The sequence below is a fragment of the Pinus tabuliformis genome, chromosome 7 (assembly GCF_031772625.1).
Source record: "Pinus tabuliformis cultivar Carrire ecotype Pingquan chromosome 7, CPIR1, whole genome shotgun sequence".
Classification (NCBI taxonomy): domain Eukaryota; kingdom Viridiplantae; phylum Streptophyta; class Pinopsida; order Pinales; family Pinaceae; genus Pinus; species Pinus tabuliformis.
In genome coordinates, this window is record NC_142293.1 from 7628880 (window position 1) to 7654348 (window position 25469).

The window sequence follows — 25469 nt, forward strand, 5'->3', positions numbered from 1 at the left end:
AGCGCAACAAGCTACCAAAAATATCTTAAAGCGATTACTTTTCTGTCAGAAGTAGAAAACTTTGATCGCATGCTTGCCTAGAGGGCATCAAATTAGTTAACAATGCAGATCAGACAGATTAAGACTCTTAGCCTCTTAGAGCTCAAGAGAATTATAAATAGGATATAAATCGTTGAGAGTAAGATGTAATAGAGGTTCAACTTCTGGATATTATTCCTCATATGTTCCTTCTGTTTACTAATAAAAGGTTCCTTTTCAACTCCTAATTATCTTCACATTAATTATCAATATGGGCAGGTCTTTCTATTTCAAGAGTGTACATAGTATGTGGCAGCTATTTAACTTAGAGAGTAATGCTTCTAAATTGCAGTATAGTTGTTTTAAATACAAGAGTAAACGGATGCAGCAAGTAAAGTCTAATTGCAATTAAAAGAAAACTCAATCCTTTAATGAAATCAAATACTACAACAATTCAGGTAACAACAAGATGTAATTCAAGTAACAGCAGTATCAGTTAAGAGTACAACAGTGATAATTATTCTTTTAGAAACTGATTGAATTTAAATCAAATGCACTACTCTGTAAAACAACGATGATATCAATCTGAGAGCCTAACAACAGTAGTTAATTCTCATTACAGTTGATTACATCAAGCAGGATATTCATCTAGGAAACTCAATCCAAAGCAAAAGGAAACTAATTAAAGAACAATGTTGTAAATTATATAAAACAGAGTTATTTTGTCAACGCAAAGAAATAAGGAACAACAACGAAATAAAATAGCAAAAAGCAATGATACTATCAACTATCACACTTGCAAGAATAAAAAATATATGACATAGGTGAAGCAGCGAATTCCACCTGAAGCCGGGCCCTTAGCTGCCAGCGTACGCTACTGGTTACTTCAAATAAGTGAAAAGGAACAACAACTCATCTTATGTATTAATCATGAAAGAGCATTACAACATATTTGCGTTCTTCGCTACAACAAAAGTCTATAATTGAGAATTACAATAATAATAACAACAATCGTCCCCTTTTGCTTACAATCATTTCCTTTTATAATGAGAAAGGGGTAAAAAGATAGATGATAAAAGTGATCCCTCAAGATCTCTCGATCCTGAGGGATTCGCGCAATTTTCTAACTTCAGACATCTTTCCCTTCTCGCGTTGATCCTATTGATTTGCTTTTGGACGTATCTGCAACTGCCACATTCCTTCCTTAGCCTGTCGATGTTTGTTGTTTCTTCATAGGGAACAACATTTGTACTTTTCGTGATTTTCCTGAATAAAGGAAGGTAATAATTAGCCAAAGCATAACTACAGATAATTCTATATTTCTTACTGTAATTTCTTAATAGATTAGCACATTGGGATATAGAAAGGATAGAAATAAAGGAAAAGGATAATAAGTTAATAGTAAATGCATACCTTTTCCATGACCCAACATACTCCCCTGCTTACCCTTTTTCATGTCCTCATGAAAACCATGTAGTTCGTATGCAGAGCAGTCAAGGAATAAGCTGGAGAAGGAATGTCGTAAAGCGGTCTGAAACCATGATTCTTGGCCAAGATTTCAAAGATGTGCCTTGTCTGTCCTTCAGGCAGTTCATATATAGCCTTGTACCCCTCATCAGGATACCAAATAATAGGGCTGCGGAACCGACAACCTAGCCAATAAGGACCTTCCCTTAAGATGAGATTACTATAAGTGACAAAGCGTTCTGCAGCTAGTTTAAAATTTTTATAATTGAATGGTTCTCTATTCTGTACATTGTTATTGGAAACTGTCCATCTGAACTTGGTTGTAGCCAAGGAGCTTTCCTGAATGGAGAGGAAATACTCTACTCCTTTTTGGACAATTTCTTTCTGAATAGGCCCTAGAGTTTTGATTACTCCTTCCCTCTTCATCAAACTTTTGTGATTGGCCAACATTTGTAACAGGTGTTTTGGTTCACCTCTAACCCAAAGGTCCAGTCCATTTTCCTTCCTTTGGAATGTGTTATGAGCCTTGAACCATTTCAGTTGGTTAACAATGAATGAAATAAAAGCTTGAAATTGTACATCCCCTACAAAAGGACTGGGGTTCTTTTTAGTTTCTTCCTCTAATACAAAATTGTGTAAATAAAATTCACACAACAACCTCTGAACTTTTACCCCATGATGTTTGCAATAGTTTATAAAATCCTCAATTGTTTTCAACTCTATCAGTTTTCCAGCTTTGACAGCTTTGATCTTCAACTGTAAGTATCTTTCCATCAAAAATAGGGCATAATTATTGGCAGGAGATCTGCATGCCAATATGTCAGTATATAATGAGCAAATAGTATCCATTTGACTCCTGACCTTTTATAATCTTAGCTTTATTTTCTCAGTCCTCTCTTCTGCCTTTCGATATTTATCAAATGCCTCACTTTCTAAGATGTTCATGTCTTGAAGTTGTTGTTATAGGACAAAATTACCTCCTCATCAACTCAGAGGTGAAATACAGCATGACTGAAGAAAAGACCACAATTGCAGGCCTTGATTCCACAATAACGCCCCCTGCATACTACTAACATGCTTTATAAAGCTTGTTACCAAGCATAGAGGAGCGTTAGTCACCCTGATAACTCAAGTTGTTAGACCATGGGGAGAGTTAGTGAAACTAAGAGAAGTTTAGTGGGTCAAGCCAACGAATCTGCTCATAAATATCTAGATATTTGTCCCTAAATTTGCTCAAGAAAAGTAGGGAAACTCCAAAAATTGAATTATTTGGGTAAATTCCAATCTGAGAATGAAGGCAAATGGGAAAAAGCTTGAAAACAGAGCAAGTTCATGGCTTTTTCCCTAATGAACTCTAGGAGGATCTTGGCAGCCCTAATTCAATTGCTACATAAGTAGCGAGAGGGCTATTGTGAAAGGGGTCAGAGCAATTGAAAGGATAACCCATTAAGATATTGTGAACTGTCATATACTTGAAGAAGCGAGCAGAAAGAGGGAGAGAGAGGAAGAAGGGGCAAGGGAAGGCTGATACAACAGATGGTTGTAATCACTCTTCCATTATAAATATAGAACTGTAGTTGTGTTCCCTACTCCATAGTGTCGGTAACATTGTTCATTGAGTTGTTCATTTCGATACTTGTCGAGTTGAGTAGTTTAAGTTGTATACAGATATATGTTCATTGTTGCTGAGCCTCAAACCTGCACCTTCGTATACACCCTCGTAGCCTTCTTTTTCCACTTACTTCATCCACCCAGCTGTCAAATCATTGCATTATAGTCTAAAAAGAACTTTATACATGGTTTTCTGACTATGCTTATGACTGTTGTTTGGTTTATTTTTTGTTCATGCAACTGCGGAAACTTGTCAGTTTCCGCAGCCAGCACAGGTTTCCACAGCCAGCATAGGATTCCGTAGCTATTTTGTTAAATGCTGTGCTACAGGTGTCCTATGAAGAAACTAGCCACATGGGCAAGCTACAGGTGATGGGTACATGGAACGTGTCCCTTCAAATCAGCCAAATCATCCATGGAAGGTCACGGTCAACAAGGGTCAAAGGCAAAGCCGACCAAGGAATTCAGCGATGGCACGTCTCTGTTTTGAGCATGTGAATGTTTACGTGGCACAGTCCTTAGCCCACGAAGACACCGACACACCTGGAGATCATCCCCGTAACCTGAATCCAACATCTACCACTCCGAAGATTTAATAGACGTGATGACAGCTACGCTAGATCTCGGCTGAGGAGATCTACGTGTCTTTGGCAACACAGTCAATGGCGTAGGATTCAGTTAGTTAGTTTCAACACTTTTTTTCATTATAAATAACGCGTTGATGAACGTTGTGGAAGAGCTTTTTGATATGTAATTTCTGAACTGTTGTCGTTATTACCCCATTGTACTTTGCTTTATATATGTTGCTGTTGTAATACATGAGAAGACTACTTTGCTGAGCTCGTTCTTGTGACTGTTCATTGACTGGCTGAGGTGGCAGAGGGTCGCTGTGCACTAAAGCCCTATATAGTTGTTATTTGATTTCCTTACGTTTCTGTATTCATAATCATTAGTCTATACATAATACGTTGTTTTGATGCTTCTTAATTCACTGCTATTTATATTTTCACTTCTGCTTTCTTGTAGCTGTCAGCTGATCAATGTTTTTCTGCAAGTTTTCTTAGGCAGCCCGGGCAAATTTTCATCTTTTCCCGGATCAGAAGAGTTAAAGTAGTGTGATTAGTTTCCTTTCTGCAATTTAATTTCTTGCAATTTAGTTATCATATTGCTTAAACTTATTCATGATTGCTTCCCACAAGGTAGATTGAGCTGAAGGGTAAAGGATCAGAAGAGTTGAAGTAGTGTGACTAGTTTCTTTTCTGCAATTTAATTTCTTTCCATTTAGATATCATATTGCTTGACTTGTTCATGATTGCTTCCCACAAGGTAGATTGAGCTGAAGGGTAAAGGATCAGAAAAGTTAAAGTAGTGTGAATTAGTTTCTTTACTTTGAGTTGCTTTAAGTTCAGTTTTTACTTTCTTTTCATTCAGTAGCAAGGATACTGGGCCATTGTCATTAGTTCACCGTTTTTCTTAAGAATTGATTTCATTACAGTTGTTTTAAAGTTTTATTTTTGAGCACTTTTAAGTTTTGAAAAATCACTGTAGAAATCATCATCACCATCCATCCATATTTCATACTTAACTTTCATTTTCGCCATCACACATTAGGGAAAGATAAATCCATAAACAACCAAAAAGAACTCAAAAACGACAAAAGACTAAGGAAATGGTTATCTAGTACATATAGTACACTTCACTTCGTTAGTTTACGAACCCCGGATTGACATTTTAAATAGCAATTTAGAACACACTAAATTGACCAAACAATTGTGCATTCTTATATTAGTTTTCTATAGTGTATGTTGTGATTGTGTTTGCCTTTCCTTTGTACAGGAATTGTTTTGGAGCCTTCTTTGGAGGAGTTCTTCTTGGCTGCATTGAGATCTCCAAACAAATCTAGAAGGAGATTTGAGGTAAACACTCTTACCATACTTGGTTAACTGATATTTGATAGATGAACATGTGTATAACTTGGTAGCTTCTGCAGATAATCTTACATTCTGTCAAAGGTCTCAGGAAGGCCTTTGAGGGTAGTTTTCATTCTCCATACACCGTGCATTTTATCCCATAGCAGAATTGGCGACTCCGTTGGGGACTATACATCTAGTTCCCAGTTTACCCGAACTCCTCTCAGTTCTTCTCTTTCTTCTAAGAGCTCCCTACTTCTTCAAATCCTTTTCTGATCCACCAACTATCTTGTTACATCCTACTAGTTTGCATTCTCCTCAGAAACTGATCCTAAAGGCTCTTTATTTGAGCAATTTCCCTCACTAATGCAGGTTACCCGGCTAAACAGACCTTTATAAAGCACTGTGCCTGTGTACAAGGAGCATTAGTGGACCAACTAACTCTCTGTTTACACTGAAACATAGTGTTAGTCTCCCATTTCCATGATTTCCAGTGGTGTCTGTGGACCAAAAGGGGGGGGGGATTTCTCATGGGCTGAAGTAAGATCTACAACTATATTATGTTAAGTGTCCTGAAAATTTATTTTTAGGAAAAAGTTTTAGTTTTTCTCTCTTAAAATACATTTTTTTTGAAAGACTAATAAATTGTATTCATCCTTCTGTCGAAATAGTTGTAAGCTGCTTCATTTTGGTTTTCAACAATTGTTAGAAAATATTGACAAAATAATCTTTTGGTTATGCAAGTGTTGAATGGATTTAGATGCACAGACGAATCTATGAATATGTGAAAAGATGAATATGTAATATAAGACTTATTTGCATAAAAATTGAAAAAAAAAATTCTGAGCATTGTTCTACATGATTTATTGAGTCAAGAGTCTCACCATATTCATACGTCAACACCCCTACCGAAGACAAATAATCAAGTACACTTAAAATTTACATTAAATTCAATCAGTTACTCTTTTGAGCAAACCAACATTAGCTAGGCTAGGATCTTGGGATAAGCATGTGAGTGAACTTCCCAAGGTTGAAAACCAAAACTAGTGTTGTTAACGAGTGAAAAATCCTTTTGCACTCATATTACCAGGACCACTCCACTAACAATGGAGCGAAATATGAGACAACATCAGACTGTAATTGAAGGTAGCTCGCCTTCTCTTACAAATTCTTTGGGCATTCTATGTACTGGGGGTCCCTTCAGGGATTTCGGAACTGAGTGGGGAACTCAGGTTTCTTGCCCACACAGCATGTTATCTACGACTATGTCCCCCCTGGTAATTTCTGTGATTTGAGGTATCTCTAGTGGCCAAAACTTCTAGGGACTTACACGAGGTGACCAAGACGGGCTGTCCTAGTATCTAACACGGACGGATCTACTCTATCTTCAGTTTTTTGGAGGGTGCTTGTCTTCACGAGAGTACTTTGCCCCTCAATCTGAGGTTCAGGCGAAGCTCTAGAGTAATTGTAACCATACATTTGGCTATCCTTCTTTGTTATGCATGAGATAATGGGTTTCATCTCCAGTGATCAGTGCTTATCAGACGAGGTACTTTCCCTCTATTTGCTGATTGATATATTTAGCGTATTTTTTATTTCTTAGGTACCTGAGTGCTATCGTTTTTGAGACTTTAAAGAATATCACATTAAAATTTATTTGATAAAACTTTATGGTCACCGTGGCTACATCCAGCCCTCATCATCACTCCAGATGATTGTTAGGACTTCCTCCACTCATTGTGGAAGATCCACCGAGTTCCATTGACTCGGATTCCTCATCTTCGAGTAATCAGTCTCCTAAATCTCACACGGGATTTGTGTGGATGACCGACGATTCAAGTTTTCCAGAGGATTTATTCACGGATGGATTTCTTCCTCACCTTAACACTCCACTCACAAATTCGTCGAACCTTATCGTGGTTCCTGTGGTACTTGTACTTCCTTCTTCAGTAGGTGGAACTTTCCCATCTCTCTAGTCGACGACTCACGGGTTGTGGAATTTTAGAGACACTGTTGGTGCTCTACCACTTCCCCAGTCGACAGTCATCACAACACCGGTAATGTGGAATCCCACTATCCCATTTGTTCCAGGTACGAAAAGCCACATAACACCCTCTATAAGTGGAACCCAGAAGATGCCAGGTTCCACTCCTATGGTGACACAATGCATGCCTTCAACAAGTGCCACATACAGTGCTCCATATAACACTCAATGCGGCACTATGGGCCCGATTCCCGTTTACCAACAATATGGTCAACCGCCAATGTATAGTTCCAACCCCCAGATTCAGATATTTGGGGGGGTTCCCAATATGCACATGCCGGTAGGGAATGTCATAGTTTCCCCTCTATTCTTAGGCATGCATGGAAAGTCACTAATTGACATGAGTGTTCCCTCTGTCAATCAAAGCGAAATGGTTAGTTCTGTGTCGATTGGGAATCCACAAGGGGTTCCCAACCAATCCATGGGGGCACCCTACTCAAAGAATCAAATGAGTCAAGGGGGCACTGCTTATAATGGGGGCAATTTCATACCCTAGTATCAAAATCCTCATGGAAATCCACTCTCCAACACCATACCCCAAAGAAACTGCTACAACATGCAACCCATGTACATTATGGGGAACCAAATGATTGGAGGAGCGCAAAGCTCCTCAGGTCATCCGTCATCACCATGGTCTGAGTCAGGGGCACCTAACTCTCTACCTTTTTGGAAACATTGGATATTCCTGACTTATAGAAGCTAACAAATGACCCCATCTACCACAACTTACAATGGCTACCGATCTTGCATAAAATACCAATGTACATTCCCAATTTCGATGGCAAGTAAGGGGAGGATCCAGGCACCCATGTCACCACCTACCATCTCTGGAGTATTTCTAACACCATGGTGGATGATAGTGTTCAATTACGTCTTTTTTCCCACACCCTTACTGACAATGCAGCAAAGTGGTATATTGAGTTACCACACGCATCAGTAAATACCTTCGATAATTTAGCAATGGAATTCCTTAAGCACTTTCAGCTACCTATCCGTTGTGAGACTGGGACATAGCTCCTCACTTCATTTCGTCAGGATACTGCCACCCACATCTCCAATCATATTCATGAATGGAGATGTAGGTGGAGGTTAGTCAAAGCTCCCCTCTCAGACTTTCTCTTAACAGACTCGTTCTGTAGGTCATTACTTCCACAAATCGCTAGAGATGTTGCTCTAGGTGGTGCGGTCACAGAATACCAATCCAAATGTCATGCGTAGCACTTAGATTTTATATATTCACAGTCTAGCACTCTTTAAGACATAATCCCCAATGCCCCTAGCAACCCCAATGCTTCCGCTACCACCAAATCGACTGCTCTTCCTACCACTGTGATAAACTTTGTGCAATGTACACAGAAATCTGGTGGCAAGAACAAGAAGAACAAGAAAATTACCGCTCCTTTTGAGGAGTAGTCAACAAAGCAGCCCAACCCAAAACAGAAGGCTACTGCACCTACTGCTGATGAAAAGGATACACCTGCCAGATTTCCTTGCAAAATCTGTGCTGAAGACCACGCAACCTGGTGTTGTCTGCGGCTTTAGGAATGCATAGATTACCTTGCCAAAAGGGATACTGGTAAGACCCCTGCTATCCTTAGGAATCCTTTTCCCACTCAGTAGCAGCAAAATCTTATTGCCAACCAACAACAACCCATGCCAGGGGGCAATGATGGTTCGCAACATCCTTCAGCTGGAGAAGGATCTTCTACCGTTTACACATTTGGAACGGTAGATCTCGCCACAAGAGCCAAATCTTATGGAGCTCCTGTCGCTCATGCAACGGAACCTTCCTCAAGTCAAAGCCCACCACCACCCAATGATTTGCATATCGACGGGCTAGTTGCAGACCTTGTAATTCGACCCCCAAAAGGGGCACTTCGACGCACAATGCATAATACATCTGCACGTGCCACCCAACACTACAACATTGTAGAGGATTTGGTGCAAGCGCCATTAGCTATGTCGGCGCTTGAAGTATTACAAACATGCCCAACACAACGGAAAGCTTTGCTTTCAGCTATTGGTGGTATTGACCCAGAGGATTCCATGGTTGCTGTTTTCGACATGAACAAGTGTAAACCCCCCCCTTCCCACTAGATTGCATTTCAAGTGCATATCACTTCGAAAGGTAAAGGTATACACAAAAATGTCATCAACAAAGGTGCTTCAACCTATGTCATGTCGGCTTCATGTTGTCTCACCCTGGGTTCCCCAACCCTATCCCCATCATTGAACTCCCTTAAAGCTTTCGACAGCCAGACCTTTAACCCAAAAGAATACCTAGCCAATTTTCCCATCACTTTGGCTAGGAAAACAGTAATGGTGGACGTAGAAGTCGTAGACAGAAAACTCGACTATAATCTCTTGTTGGGTCGCAGTTGGACATATGCCATGATGGCCATCGTATCTACTATCTTTCACATCATCAAATTTCCATTGGATGGAAAGGTTATTACAGTAGATCAGTTGTCTTTCTGCACCCCTGATTATTCATCATTACCAAGTGGCTCCGTACCCCTAGTAGGAGGTGGAACTGACAGTTACATCAGTGTAGGTACCGATCTACTGAAGGCTTCTTTCCTTATGGGTTCTTTCCCACTTTAGCCACTGCAGGTTTCACAGATGGTCAATATGCTTTCATCTATTCCTCAGGGAAAGACCGATCCATGGATCCTACCGACTGCTTCAGACATTGACACATAGGGAGAGAAAATGCCGCTGTCACCAGCTGAATCGGCCTACCAAACCATTCAATTTGCAACTGAATCTCTAGTCACTTTGGTTTCGACCAACTGTACCACTACCCCTCCCATAACCGCTCTTTCTTTTGATCCACTCAATCAAGTCCTATCAATGGACGAACCTATTAGAGAGATCACGAGGTTAGAAGAGTGACCTTGGGAGGATGCACACCATCATGTTTCGATATCTGATTCAGACATGATGCCTCTTCAAATCCTGTCACCCGACGCACATGAAATCATTTCCTCACCGTATATGGCTATCCAACTTTTTGACTCGGAAGGAAACAGGGGAAATATTTCACAAAAATTGCTCCTCGATATTTCTGTCATGACAGGCATTGTGAAAAACATAGAGTGGAGCCAATCACAATCTTGAGGAAATTGTGAGCTTCAACTACCCATTTAGGGACTTCCGCGATGTTTTTCCTTGGTCTTATGAGGAAATGCATGGCATAGACCCTTATAATATCAAGCATGAGATCGAGCATTCTTTTTATGGTATTTTTCTTGCTCGTTAATCCGAAAAACCTCGAGTCTCCTTCATTGGGCTCGTTAAACTACTACAACGAAGATAATAGAGCACTTTTAGGGATATTTTATTTCTCTCTAAAAAATATAAACATCTCTGAGTTCTCATCGTTAAGCTCTTTAAAACTTTTCGATGATGGTTAGAGCACTTTTAGGGATATTTTATTGCTCTTTAAAAAATATAAACATCTCTGATTTTTCATAGTTGCGCTCATTAAATATGTACGACAATGGTTAGAGCACTTTTTGTGATATTTTATTTCTCTTTAAAATATATAAACATCTCTGAGTTTTCATCATTATGCTCATTAAATACATGTAATGATGCTCTGAGCAACTCTTTTTGATATTTTTCCAGCTCATAAACTGAAAAATACCAAAGGAGCATTCTTTTTGGGCACTTTTTTCACACTCTTTAAACTGAAAAAATCGCAAGCTATGTCTTGCTGCTCGTTAAACTTACTAAAGATGACCTGAGCATTATTTTAGGTACTTTTCTCGCTCGTTAAACTGAAAAACCTCAAGTTTTTGTTACCGGGCTCATTAAAAATATATGACAATAGCAAGAGAACTTTCTTTTGTGGGACCATTTCTCACTCTTAAATCGAAAAATCCCCGAGTTTTCCCCTCCTTCGAGCTCGTAAAACTATGAAGAAGGGATGAGCAATTCTTTTCCCTCTTTTTCTCGCTCACTAAAATGAAAAAGATACCCTGAGTTTTCTTCATTTGACTCATTAAAAATTTTGGTGAAGGTATTTAGTTTGTTGTCGCATGACTCATTAAAAATTCATGACGAAACACGATTTTAGTCTATCGCCTTGTACTCGTAACAAAATGAGGTCGAAATCTATTGGAAAAAGGTTTCTCTTTATCCAAGTTCTATAGATTAAAAGACGGAAAAGTAACTGATCAAGGTATACTATTAACCTTTTGTCGCACCCGGTTAACAACTATGACAAAGGGACCACCATGGAGTCTCTCTTTACGATCTTTTTAGACTCTCTAAATATGAAAAGACCACTGAGTTTCCTAGTCTGGACTCTTTAAATTACATAGACAAGATATAGAGTCACTCTTTTTGTGATACTTTTCAGACTCTTAAAACATGAAAAAATCGACGAGTTTGCCTATCTGGACTCATTAAACTAATCAAATAGGGAAAAGGGTCGTTCTTTTTCCGATCTTTTCAGACTCTTTAAAAATGAAAAGATCAATGAGTTTACCCGTTTAGACTCATTAAATTAATCAGACGAAGAAAGTGGACAATACAACTATATTTCGTATTTGAAAGCATGGTTTGGCAGCAATCGTTCCATTGAACATGGAACTCCCTCAGATAAACCTTCATTTTGATGGCCTCTCAATATGAACCCTACCAACCTATCAGTTTTAGCCTATATACCTTGATGTAATTGCATCTCCATATCCTAACACTCTGTAGTGTTAATGTATCTAGTGTTGTCTGGTTAAAACCGTTGTCGTGACTTCTATTGTTCAAGGGTTCCCATTTGTTTCCTCTATCAACTGATCATACATATCCTTTCATCACACCCTCCATTGTTTAGACCCAAATGCTCAAAATATTCCTCAAAAAACAAAATCATTATTGTCCAGTTTCGTGTTGACTGATGTAGGACACGTCATTGCCTACCTTTCGACAAGTTTTTTCCTATCGACTTCAACACTCTATACAAGAAGATAGCCCATAAACACATTCATTTCCTTGGTACTTGCAGAAATTAGTGGTAGGTTACCTTGTGTTTGATCATGGGTTTTCATTATTGGCTCTTGGTTAAGTGATTCTACGAGTGTTCGATGAAAAATAAATTTTTCACACTCGCTAGTTTGCACTGTGCATATTGGAGACCATCACCATTATCGGTGGCCTTCCTCACATATGTTAACGGTCTCCATTATTGACCAGTAATCAGATGATTTCGTGCATGTTCGATGTCAACACATCTTATCACATGTACTGATCTACGATGTTCAGTGAAGCGGAAATCAAGACCTTGGGTAGAGGCTTGCATCATTCAGCCTTGTTTCCTCTCCCAAGCTGCGGATATTGTTCCTTGGAGACAATTATTTCAGGATGATCTACTATGACACTGGATCCGCTCTGTACTTATCAGCGGCTAGCTTTGTTATATCTCTTTGGAGAAAATTACTATGACATAGCTACTGAGTATGGGAATGCCCAACTCAGGACATGATTTTAGCAGTTTATATATATGTATATCTGTTGTATCAGGTTTTCCTTGCCGCCCGAAACTTCTCTCTCTCTACAAAAATTTTGACAGAAAATTACAGTTTTAGCAAAGTATTTCGGCCATCGTCTCTACCTCTGATCTCACACTTTAGGGGGCATCTATTATAGGAAAAAATGACCTCCTCATCAACTCAGAGGTGAAAGACAACATGACTAAAGAAAAGACCACAATTGCATGGCTTGATTCCACACTAACGCTCCCTGCACACTGCTAACTTGCTTTATAAAGCTTGTTACCAAGCATAGAGGAGCGCTAGTCACCTTGCTAACTCAAGTTTTTAGACCAGGGGGAGCATTAGTGAAACTAAGAGAAGTTCAGTGGGTCAAGCCAATGAATCTGCTCACAAATATCTAGATATTTATCCCTAAATTTTCTCAAGAAAAGCAAGGAAACTCCAAAAATCGAATTATTTAGGGAAATTCCAATCTGAGAATGAAGGAAACTGGGAAAAACCTTGGAAATAGGGCCGGTTCATGTCTTTTGTCCTAATGAACTCGAGGATGATCTTGGAAGCCCTAATTCGATTGCTACATAAGCAATAAGAGGGCGATTGTGAAAGGGGTCAGAGCATTTGAAAGGATATCCTTTTAAGCTGTTGTGAACTATCATATACTTGAAGAAGCGAGCTGAAAGAGGGAGAGAGAGAGGAAGAAGGGGAAAGGGAAGGCAGATACAATGGATGGTTGTAATCACTCTTCCATTATAAATACAAAATTGCAGTTGTGTTCCCTACTCCATAGTGTCGGTAACATTGTTCATTGGGTTGTTCATTTCGATACTTGTCAAGTTGAGTAGTTTAAGTTACATACAATTATATGTTCATTGTGCATTCTTATATTAGTTTTCTAGATTGTATGTTGTGATTGTGTTTTCCCTTCCTTTGTGCAGGAATTGTCTTGGAGCCGGTTTGGGAGGAGTTCTTCTTGGCTGCATTGAGATCTCCAAACAAATCTAGAAGGATATTTGAGGTAAACACTCTTACCATACTTGGTTAACTGATATTTGATAGATGAACATGTATATAACTTGGTAGCTTCTATAGATAATCTTAAAGTCTGTCAAAGGTCCTGGGAAGGCCTTTTAGGGTAGTTTTCATTCTCCATACACCGTGCATTTTACCCCATAGCAGCTGCCTCTATAATTCCTGGTATTTTTGTTGGGGGACTGTTTCTAGTTCAAGGCGTTCTATGGTAAGCTGAGCCTAGGATAAACCTGCTTGAAGATTCACTATGCTGGGGTCGTTGCTCATCATGATATGTTTGGCTTGGGTATTTGTCTGTGGTCTGGGTAGATGTGTTGTAGGAGGGTGCCATCTCTGTCTGAATGGCTAAGTCATGAGAAAGTATAGCCTCTGTTTGGGTAGCTATTTCTACAAAAATTGCATGTTGTTCCCTAATAGGTTCAGTGAGTATGGGCTTAGTTTGAGTCCCTGTAGCTTCTGTTTCATGCAATTCAATTTTGATGGCTACATTTATTGTTTCTAGGGTTTTTTCTGGGACTTTCCCTGCTGATAACTCCCTTATTTTTCATTTGAGCCTCTTCACTGTTTTCCGTAGCCTCTATTGTTCCTTCCTGAGCTTTTTAATTGTGGCTCTATTCCTTTTATGGGGAGCGAGTGCTTTGCTGGTCATTTCTACTCCTAACGGGCCTTGTTGCTCGTCTTGAATCTACTCTAAAACTGTGTCCCTAGATTGATTGTCATCTTCTTCATCTATCTCCATGTCCTCTATTTGGTCTATATTTTGTATATTTAGGTCTACCTTGCTCGGTTCTTCTGGAGGTATGTCGCCAGGTTGGTCGGTCTCTTCCGGAGTGACTTCTGCTCCTGTTTCTACTTCAAAGATTACATTTTCTGGTATGTTCCTGTTGTGGCCAGAGTTTTCTTTCGATTTGGTTGCTCCAATGTTAATGTTGAGCGGGCTTTTGGGCTATATAAATTCATTCATATTGGCTAAAATCTAGGCCAATTCAATATCATGCAGTAAGTCTCGTGGGGGACTTGTATATGGTGTTGAGAGGAGTTCTATTTCATTTCTTTCCTCTTCACTAGAGTGCTTTGTTTCCTCCTCAAGTTCTGACTCTAGGTCATCCCGTCCTTCCAACTGTAAATATTGCTCATTTTTTGGGCTAGATAGTTCTATGGACTGGATTTTGCTACCCTGGTGATTTTCAGTTGTTCCCAAGCTTGTCCTTACTCTGGAAAAGTGTCTCCATTTTTGTGGAATGTTTGTTGTGCAGGTAGTCCTTTTCCTTTTTGGAATAGGGTTAGGAGCAGGTAAAGCTAACCCCCCTTCTATGGAAAATATTAATTCTTCCCAACTTGTTTGCTATTGGGCGAGGTTGTAGCTAACTATCAACCTAATTAAACAATGATGACTTACGACTGTTTCTATGTGTCAAGATTTTCTTATTCTTTCAGCAGAATCATGCAGTAAGAAATTCAAATATGCAAGTAGATTTACTGAACATTTTTGTTTCAAAACTGCTAACAGTTTAAGTTGACGCGACCTTACCACGTCTTTGTGCCCGTCACATGTAATGAAATTCTAAACAACTCTAGCTAGTTCTCCCCATGGTTCTCCAAGGGATGATGGTCGAACTCCTTTTCCTTTGATGATCAGCTCTTGCCCTTTGTCTTTAAAGGTTTCAATGGAATCATGTAGCTTCAATCGTTTATTCGTCCACATGGGTCCTTTAGTAGGTAATCTAGAAACTTCTGCAATCACAACATCTGAGACTGTGATTTGTTTGTCCCTCACCATAGACTGGCCGTTCTGTAAATTCTGCAGGAATTCTATTGTGATTGTTTCACTGGGTTGCTGAAATCATGTGAAATATGTTGCCCACCTAGCTCAGACTAGAATTTCTCTGGTAGCATCAGAAACAGCTAGTATCAGTGGCTCCCTGAGCACTATTCTTCCTCCCATATTGCCTGAATTCTACACACTATAAGATAGCACAAGTAACACAACAATATATAGAGCCAGTGATGGAACAACAAGTTGTTATGATCGTTATATTGGATGATATTTTTCAGCATAAATACCGTTCAAGACTTGCTATTATGGAATGTCATATAGTTCGACATAACCAAATAAAATATTGATATGCATGCATAAGTACTTTGGGAGTCACCCTCGCCCCCCTTTGAAATGATAGGTTGCCTTCGACCGAGTGAATGAAGGAAAATCATGCCGGTGGCGACGTATAGGGATGATGGAAATGGTAAAGTACACCTATTTATGAAAGGATCGCAAGAGATATTGGAGTGCTGAAATCAATGCATATACGATAATTATCAATTAGTGAGGAGATGCTATGAGGTGATTTCGAAAAGGGAAAAATGACATCTGACAAAAAAAAGATAATTTACCATCATCATTCCACTTAAAGCTTATTATGATTGATTTTTTTAGAAGGTATCCATGCGTAAAGGTTCAAGATAAATTAGGAACATAATCGCTCTGTAGTAAAGATACCAAATAAGGAAAGGGACTTATAATAGCTATTGATATTGGAAATATGACTTCAATACCATCAGTAGAGCTTCTGTTTCCTGTAGGCATCTATAGCCTCGACAGAGCTGCTTTCTAACCCTTTGGAACCATGGTCCTTTATGTAAAATAGGAAATGTGCATTATGTTATCAAAGTGGAGGCCAATGTGCTAGCTTGGTGACCAGATGAACACATTACCATTCACTAGGAAGGAGAAAAAGGTGGGTAGGTCGGCTTGTGATGAGACCTCCTGTTCCAAGGACTTTTTATTTCTTGATTCATCCATTGGATCATATCCCTGGTGTGGTGGCCATAGTGGGAATGCCACTTTGTTGCTTCCTCATGATCATGGTAGGTTGGCTCGTGATGAGACCCCCTATCCTCCATCTATAACAAAATCATACAATTGTTAGTAAACATATGTATATGTATATATATATATATATATATATATATATATATATATATATATATATATATATATATATATATATATATATATATATATATATATATATATATATATATATATATATATATATATATATCTATATATATATATATATATTAGAACAACACTTCCTATTTATACATAGAGGGTGGTTCAACACTCCTTAGGAGTAGGAATGACGGAAGAAGTCTAAACATATCAAATAGAAGAAAGTATGTCCTTAACCTTATTTGATGATAATGAACAGAGAGAGTTATAAGGTTTAGGGAAGAACCAGCATGGTACAAGTAATCAATCACTTTGATTTATAATGGAAATGAGGACAGTGAAGTGATATAGATGGTTGTGTCCTTTCTTTTTCGATCAATACAAAGCAATCTTGTTTAAAGATGATAATATTCAATACTTGCTTGTTCCAGTAAACCTCAGATTTGTACCCTTTCATATATATATTTTTACCCTTGTGCCTGATAGAGTGGTAATAAAAAGTGAAATAATAGTCACAAAGTGCTTATTTCCTAAAGAAAACCTCACACATAGAGTTTTGTTCCTTGTAGGGAACAACAAGAAAAGACACACAAAAAGTTATTGTTCCTTAAAGGGAACAACAACTGTTCCCTGTAAGGAACATCAAGTCAAAAATACACGTGGATTGTCTTGTTCCGTGTCGGGAACAACAAAAGGATATATACATGACGTTGTTTTACCTTATAGGGAACAAAAGTTCTTCCTTAGGAGGAATAGCAAGGAGAAAAATTGCACACCGAAAGTGTTGTTCTTTAGAGGGAACAACAGTTGTTCCTTAGAGGGAACAACAGCTGTTCCTTATAAGGAACAATGAAAAGAGAAAAATAATTGGACACGAAATTGTTGTTCCTTAGAGGGAACAACAACTGTTCCTTAAAGGGAACGATATTTGTTCCTTAGATGGAACAACGGAAAAACATATGCAAACAAAATTGTTGTTCCTTAGGGGGAACAATGGTTGTTCCTTACAAGGAACAACAATTGTTCCTTAAAGGGAATAGTGAGAAAACAAGTCCAAACAAAACTGTTGTTCCTTAGAGGGAACAGTGAGAGAACAAATCGAAATGAAACTGTTGTTCCTTAGAGGGAACAACAGTTGTTCCTTAGAGGGAACAACAGTTGTTCCTTAGATGGAACAGAAAAAAAAAAAAAAACATGCAAAATTGTTGTTCCTTAGAGGGAACAACAACTGTTCCTTAGAGGGAACAACAACTATTCCTTAGAGGGAACATCAACTGTTCCTTACAGGAAATAGCAGTTTTTCCTTAGATGGAAGAACAAAAAACAAATACACGCGAAACTTCTGTTCCTTAGAGGGAACAACAACTGTTCCTTAGAGGGAACAGTAGTTGTTCCTTAGAGTGAACAACAAAAAGCAAATAGACAAGAGGTAGTTGTTCCTTAGAGTGAACGACAACTGTTCCTTAGAGGGAACAACAACTGTTCCTTAAAGGGAACAGCAAAAAGAAAATACACACAAAACTGCTACTCCCTAGAGGTAACAACAAATCTTCCTTAGAGGGAACAAAAACCGTTCCTTAAAGGGAATAGAAAAAGGAAAATACACATGAAAGTGTTGTTCCTTAGAGGGAACGACATTTCCTTAGAGGGAACAACAACTATTCCTTAAAGGGAACAATATGAAAACCAAATATACAGGGAATTGTTGTTCCTTAGAGGGAACGACAGCTATTCCTTAGAGGGAACACCAATTGTTCCTTAAATGGAATAGCATGAAAATCAAATATACAGGGAACTGATGTTCCTTAGAGGGAACGACAAATGTTCCTTAGAGGGAACAACAACTATTCCTTAAATGGAACAACACAAAAATCTATACACAAACTTGTTGTTCCTTATAGGGAACGACAGTTGTTCTTTGGAGGGAACAACAGTTGCTCCTTAGAGGGAACAACAAGAAGAAAACCCATAAGATCATTGTTGTGCTTTAGAAGGGACAGTAGTTGTTCCTTAAAGGGAACAACAATTGTTCCTTAGAGGGAACAACAACTGTTCCTTAGAGGGAACAACAGCTGTTCCTTAGAGGAAACAACAAAAGAGAATTTATATACAATTTATACAAGCAAATTCAATCAAAATAGAAAGAAAATTTTTATGTACAAATTTCAAAAACAAATGAATTATTCACCGGGCCGATGTTGAGGATGGGTTGCCCTCTCAGCTAGAATCTGTATGGTGGAATCTTCCCGTAATTGTTGGAAAAAGGACTCCCTGGTAAGCGGTTTGTGATAGAGTCGTACTTGATGTCCATTCGCTTTAAAAGAGTAACCAGACCCATCAATGGTGGCTAATGTGAGGGTGCCATTATCACGCACCTTTTGTATCTCATAAGGTCCTAACCATCTGGTCTAGAGTTTTCCCGGGAAATCCTAGAACCTAGAATCGTATAGGAGTGCCCAATCTCCTTCGTGGAAGATCTTCTCTTTGATTAGGGCATCATTCCATTTCACTCTTTGTTGCTAGATCACTGTGGTGTGCTGAAGAGATGATAGCCGTATTTCATCCAATTCATTCATTTGATGTAGCCTATTAATTTGTGCTTCGTTTAAGTCCAAGCCTACCTCCTAAGCTATCCTCAATGTCTGGATTTCAAATTCAATTGGGAAGATAGGTTCTTTGCCAAACACTATTTGATATGGGGAATATCCTGTGGTATTTCTCCATGTTATGTGGTATGCCCACAGGGCTTCAGGCAATTGGGTAGCCCAGTCATGTCTATGTGATGGAACTATCTTTGTGAGTATTGACTTGATTACGTTATTGTTGCTTTCTACCTGGCCATTTTCCTACGGGTGGTATGGAGTCGTGATCTCGTGCATGATATGATGGTTCTTTAATGTTGCAACGATATTATGGCCTATGAATTGTGGTCCTCCATAGATAATTACCTCTAGGCAAGCCATACTGCACGAATAGTTCGAAAAGAAAGTGGATTACCAAGTCCTCTATTTCCCTTGGTAGTGCCTTTGCCTCCACCCATTTAGTCACACAGTCTGTTGCAACTAATATATATGTATTATGATTAGATGATGGGTTTATTGAATCGATGAAATCTAACGCCCATTGCTCAAAAGGTTCAACGACTATCTGCGGGTGTAGGGGCGTCTCATCAGATTGCCCAGGGCGTTCCATTCTTTGGCAATTGTCGCATGCCTGGAAAAGCTTCTTGGCATCTTAAAAATGTTGGGCCAATAATAGCCCATTTGTAATACCTCGTGACCAGTTCGACAATCTGCAAAATGTCCACCGCAAGGCCCATCATGGCAAGCCTTCAGGATGTCAAAGATATCGTCTTCCGTAACGCATCTTCTAATGTGCATATCGGCCCCTGTATGAAATAAATAGCCTCCAATCCAAGAGAATCACATTATGCACTATATTATTTGTTTTCTCTCATTAGGCGTCAGGTGCTTGGGTAACTTGCCTACTACCAAGTAATTTGTGACATCCGCGTACCACGGTGTTTTCACGATTACAACAAATAAATGTTCATCAGGAAACTAGTCTTCTACTGCTGCGAAGTCATCTGTCTTTGGCATTCGTGAAAGGAAATCTACTGCTGGAACGTCTTTTCCTGGTCGATCTTTGATAGTGATATCGAATTCCTGCAAAATAATCAACCATATTGTCACTCTTCCATTTGTAATGGGTTTACTAGCTAGGTATTTAATAGTAGAGTGATCAGTGTATAAAACCGCAGGGTATCCTATTATATAATGTCTAAATTTATTGATAGCATAGATTACAGCCAAAAATTCTTTTTTAGTAACAGTATAATTTAATTCAGCAGGAGATAGATTTTTGCTGATATAGTATATTGCATATGGATTTTTATCTTCCTCTTGGCTGAGAACTGCTCCAATGGCTGTGTCTAAAGCATCAGATGAAATCTAGAATGGAAAATCCCAGTTTGGGCCCCTTAATACTGGGGTTGTTGATACAAGCCGTTTTAAATCTTCAAAAGCACTGTCACATTTATCAGTCCAAATGAAATCAATATTTCCTATTAATTCATATAGTGGTGCAACAATTTGAGAAAAATTCTTTATACATCTTCTATAATAGCCAAAAAATCTCGAAACCGCATACCTTAGTTTGTGTGGAAGGGGTAGGTATTAAAAGAATTATCTGAATTTTTGTTGGATCTACTTGGATTCCAGCTGCTGAGATATAGTGACTCAAGATGAGGCCCTTGGTCATCATCATGTGGCATTCTTCATGGCTTAAACAAAGTCTGGTGGCAATGCATCTTTGCAAAACTTTTTCTAAGGTTTGTAATGCTAGCTAGAAGTCATTTCCATAAGGTGTAAAGTCATCCATGTACACCTAAATCCCTTCATTTATCAGATCTAAAAAAATGTTGAGTATAGCCCTCTAAAATGCGGCAGGTGCATTGTACAACCCAAAAGGTAAAACCCTGTAAGCGAATGTTCCCCAAGGGAAAGTAAAGGTAGTCTTATCCTGATCTCCAGGGGCAATCTGAATTTGATTGTATCTGCTCAAGCCATCTAGGAAAGAAAAGATTTTTTTTCCTGCAAATGTGTCCAAGACCTGGTCAATGAATGGAAGGGGAAAATGGTCTTTTTGGGTTGCTTTATTAAGCTCTCTATTGTCAACACATATATGCCACTTTCCATTCTTTTTCGGAACCACTACTAATGGAGAGACCCATTTGCTGTCAGATATGGGGTAGATGAAATTTACATCTAACAATTTTTGTAGTTAAGCTTTAACAATGTCTTTAAGATGAGGATTTAACGTCCGTTGAGGTTGTCGAATGGGCCTGGCATCTTTCTCTATATAAATGTGGTGCATGCATAGTTGTGGATCAATCCCTTTCATGTCTGGGTAATCCCATGCAAAGGCCTCTTTATATTTTCTTAAGAGTTGAACAAGCTTCTTCTGTTGGTCAGTAGTCAGATTCTCGTTAATATTCAAAAATTTTCCTGGCTCAATTTCTATGGTTTTGTTGTTATAAACAGAAGTTGTTGGTATTGATTGATCATTAATATCTTTTAAGGGATCTTCTTCTATTTTGTTATCGAGGGCTGCTTCGATCATGTGACATTTTAGATGGGATACGACATCTGGTTGGTTAATGTAAGTGTTAATGATGTCATCTTCTATTTGATCTTTAAATTCAAGAGCATCTTCTATGGTTAGCAGTTATCTAATGATACACGTTGTTTTCAGGTTTTGATTACTGTTAAACTTGGCTAAACTAGAGGATATAAGGCTAAATTCTTCACATTGCTTCCTCTTTCTATAGTCATGCTGCCCATTCGACAACTTATGTAAGCATCTGTGGTTGCTAGCCAAGGTCTACCTAGAATTAGGGGATGTCCATCGAGTCAGTTTCTAGGATTGATGATCAGAAAGTCTGCAGGGTATTCCCAGGAGTCTACTGACACCATTACATCCTATAATGTGCCTTCTGGTTTAACTATCGATTAGTTGGCCAGTTCCAACAAGGTCGTGGTTGGGTCCAAGGATGTAATGCCAAGCTTTTGACAAGTTGTGGTTGTAAGAATATTGATTGTCGCTCGTAAATCAACTAATGCATTGGGGAAGGAGAATCCATTTATTTGAACAATGACTATAAGATTTCCTGGGTCCTCATATTTTATAGGTGTTTCTCTGCCTGATAGTAAATTAGATAAGGTACTGACTACATGGATAGTTGGGGTTGTTTTTATTTTCCTCTTTGGCTTTTTCATACACAATTCCTTAATAGTTTTTGCATAAATCGGAATGTCCTGAATAGCCTGGAGGAGCGGTATTTTTATACAAAAATTTTCCAATTCTCCCTAAAGATCAAAATCGGGGTATTCTATTAGGCGGGGTATGATTAATCTTTCTGGGAATGGTGGAGAAGAGGTGATTGTTTGATCGTGAGTTTTCTATTTAACCATGTTCTCTTCTTGTGGTGCTTGTTCTATAGGTAACTAATCTTCAATTTGTTTATTTTTATCCCCCTCTGATTCTATTATCCGCCCAGATCTTAATTGAAGCTCATTGCACTCCCTTAACTCGGTTTCTGGCTCTGGTCCTTCAATAATTTGCACAGATTGAACCAGTCTGTTGTTGGGGTTTAGGTTGGGTTGGGCTGGGAGCTACGGTCATAGGTTGGTCTGAGGGTTTTGTTGCAATGTGTAGGGTGCTAGTAGTGTGGGTTGAGGTAGGGGGATTGTTCCTACTAGCTGATTTGTAGGTCTTTTCTAGCTTGACTGCCAGTTCTGGTTCTGTGAAGTCGAGGGTGGCCATTGGGATTGATATGAATTATTCTACCAAAACGATGGGAAGTAAGAGGAATTTGGCCAATTGTTATTTTGATTTGATTGGTTGGGCCATGGTGGCATAGGGAATGGTTGTTGTGACCAATTGGAAAATGGTGGCTGATTCTTCCACATGGCTCCTGGGTATTGTTGCGAACTATTGTTAAGTTTGAAAGAGAGAGGATAGATCAGTCGGCATACCTGTTTGTCATGGTTGCCATTGGTGACGCTGATTTAGCAGGTAGACTTGTTCTGTTTCTTCCTCTGCCTCCTTATATACTGCTTTTAATCCTGGGAGTGATGGGCAGCTTTTTGTGTTATGATGTTTAGTACATATGGCATAGGTTTGCATCATATCCAGCGGGCATTCTTTGTGACTATGCTTCTTCCTGCATCTAGGACTGAATATCACCAAGTTTTGTTCTGCTTCTGCCTGCTTTGTTTTGTCTTGCGTAATGTCCAATTGCATTGTCAGAGTTCCCAAAATATCTATTTTAAAATCCTCTAACAGGTTGCCAATTTCTGCACGAGTTATACCTCCCCCAGGGATTTTGTTGTCCCTAATGGTCATGTCACATTCTACTGGTTTCAATCTCCTACTGCCTCTTGAGGACCTGATACACAATTTAATAATGTCAGCATATTCTTCTTGATATATATCACCTTTTCCCATAATATTTAATGTTTCTATCCATTGTTCTTTCATCCCTTTAATCAGTGTAGTTTTTAGCACATTATCAGGTAAAAGTAGAGTTTCATAGGGAGACCGCTGGAGGTTATATTGAAATCATTCCACATATTCTTCTAATGTTTCCCTGGGTATTGATACAATTTGGAATATTTTGTCTTTCAATTCCCTAAATCTACAATAGTCCTGATATTGTTTTAGGAAAGTAGTTTTCATTTGTCCCCAATCACTTATTGTGCCACCACTTAATACCATAAACCAACGCAAGGCTACTCCTTTCATTGTGGAAGGAAACAATTTTAGTTTTTTGGGGTTGGTGGTATAATAATAACCCCCACATAATACATCAAATTCAAATAGAAATTCATTTGGATCCTCTGATGTTAATCCATGAAAGGTTGGAATATTGTGGAGAGGGATAGCTTTCATGGGTGCGTTGACTACTGTGTCAACGATGGGATGTTGCAGTGTAGAGGTCTGAGGTGCTTGTGGTTTGTTGGCTATTTGATCAAATATGTGCCAATAACCTTCCAGAATCTCTAGAGAGTTATTCCTAGGATGATTAGAAGGGGTGGGAATGATCTTAATAACACTCCCTCGATCTGGGATACTAGGTGTTCCTTGTTGAATTACTACCTGAGGGGATCTTGGTTCCTGTGTTTCCCCTGTTTCTCCTCCTCCTTCACAAATATTACAATAATTCCCTTCGTGTGAGGAAATTGGGCGTGAATTTTCAATATCTTGAAAACTCTGCTCAGTTCCCACTATCTTGCTGTGGACCTTAGCATAGGCTACAGATGGTGAGCCTGTGGCCCAAAGGGAGTCAGTAGGTTGTCTGGAAGCAATGTTTCTAGGACCTACTAATGGTTGAGATTTAGCTTTCTTTAAGATGTCGTCTATGAACGTTGATCGTCAAAGAGTCATCGGTCCCTTAGACCTATCTGGTTTGGGTAGTGGAATTGGATTGTTTTGGGTTTTTTCTTCTTATTCATTCATGAAAAAAATTCAAATGTTTATCTCTACCTTAAGTTCTTAACAATTCTACAGGAAAGCGGGTGGGGGAGCAGGCATTTTACGTGCTTCGTACGTAGGTTCTTACCTTTTGTTTTTAATACCCAGTTCTCTCCCAACAAATAAGTAGCAAATACCAACTTCAAATTTCTGTAATTGTGCTGAAAAGTGGGCGGACGAGCAAGCAATTTACTTGCTAGTTACATAGGTTCTTACCTTCTGTTTTCAAAACCCAATTCTTATTCAACAAAAATCATCAGATGTACATTACTCCTTAGAAATGGCTACAGTCTCCCTAGCAATGGCACCAAAATGTTGACTGATAAAAGGTGCCTTTTCAACTCCTAATTATCTTCACATTAATTATCAATCCGGGCAAGTCTTTTTATTTCAAGAGTGTACACAGTATGTGGTGGCTATTTAACTCGGAGAGAAATTCTTCTAAATTGTAGTATAGATCTTTTAAATACAAGAGTAAACAGATGCAACAAGTAAATTCTAATTGCAATTAAAAGAAAACTCAATCCTTTAATGAAATCAAATCCTACAACAATTCAGGTAACAACAATATGCAATTCAAGTAACTACAATATCAATTAAGAGTACAACAGTGATAATTCTTCTCTTAGAAACTGATTTAATTTAAATCAAATGCACTACTATGTAAAACAACGATGATATCAATATGACATCCTAACAACAGTAGTTAATTATCATTACAGTTGATTACATCGAGTAGGATATTCATCTAGGAAACTCAATCCAAAGAGAAAGGAAAGTAATTAAACAACAATGTTGTAAATTATATAAAACAGAGCTATTATGTCAACGCAAAGAAATAAGGAACAACAAAAAAATAAAATAGCAGAAAGTAAAGATACTATCAACTGTCATACTTGCAAGAATAA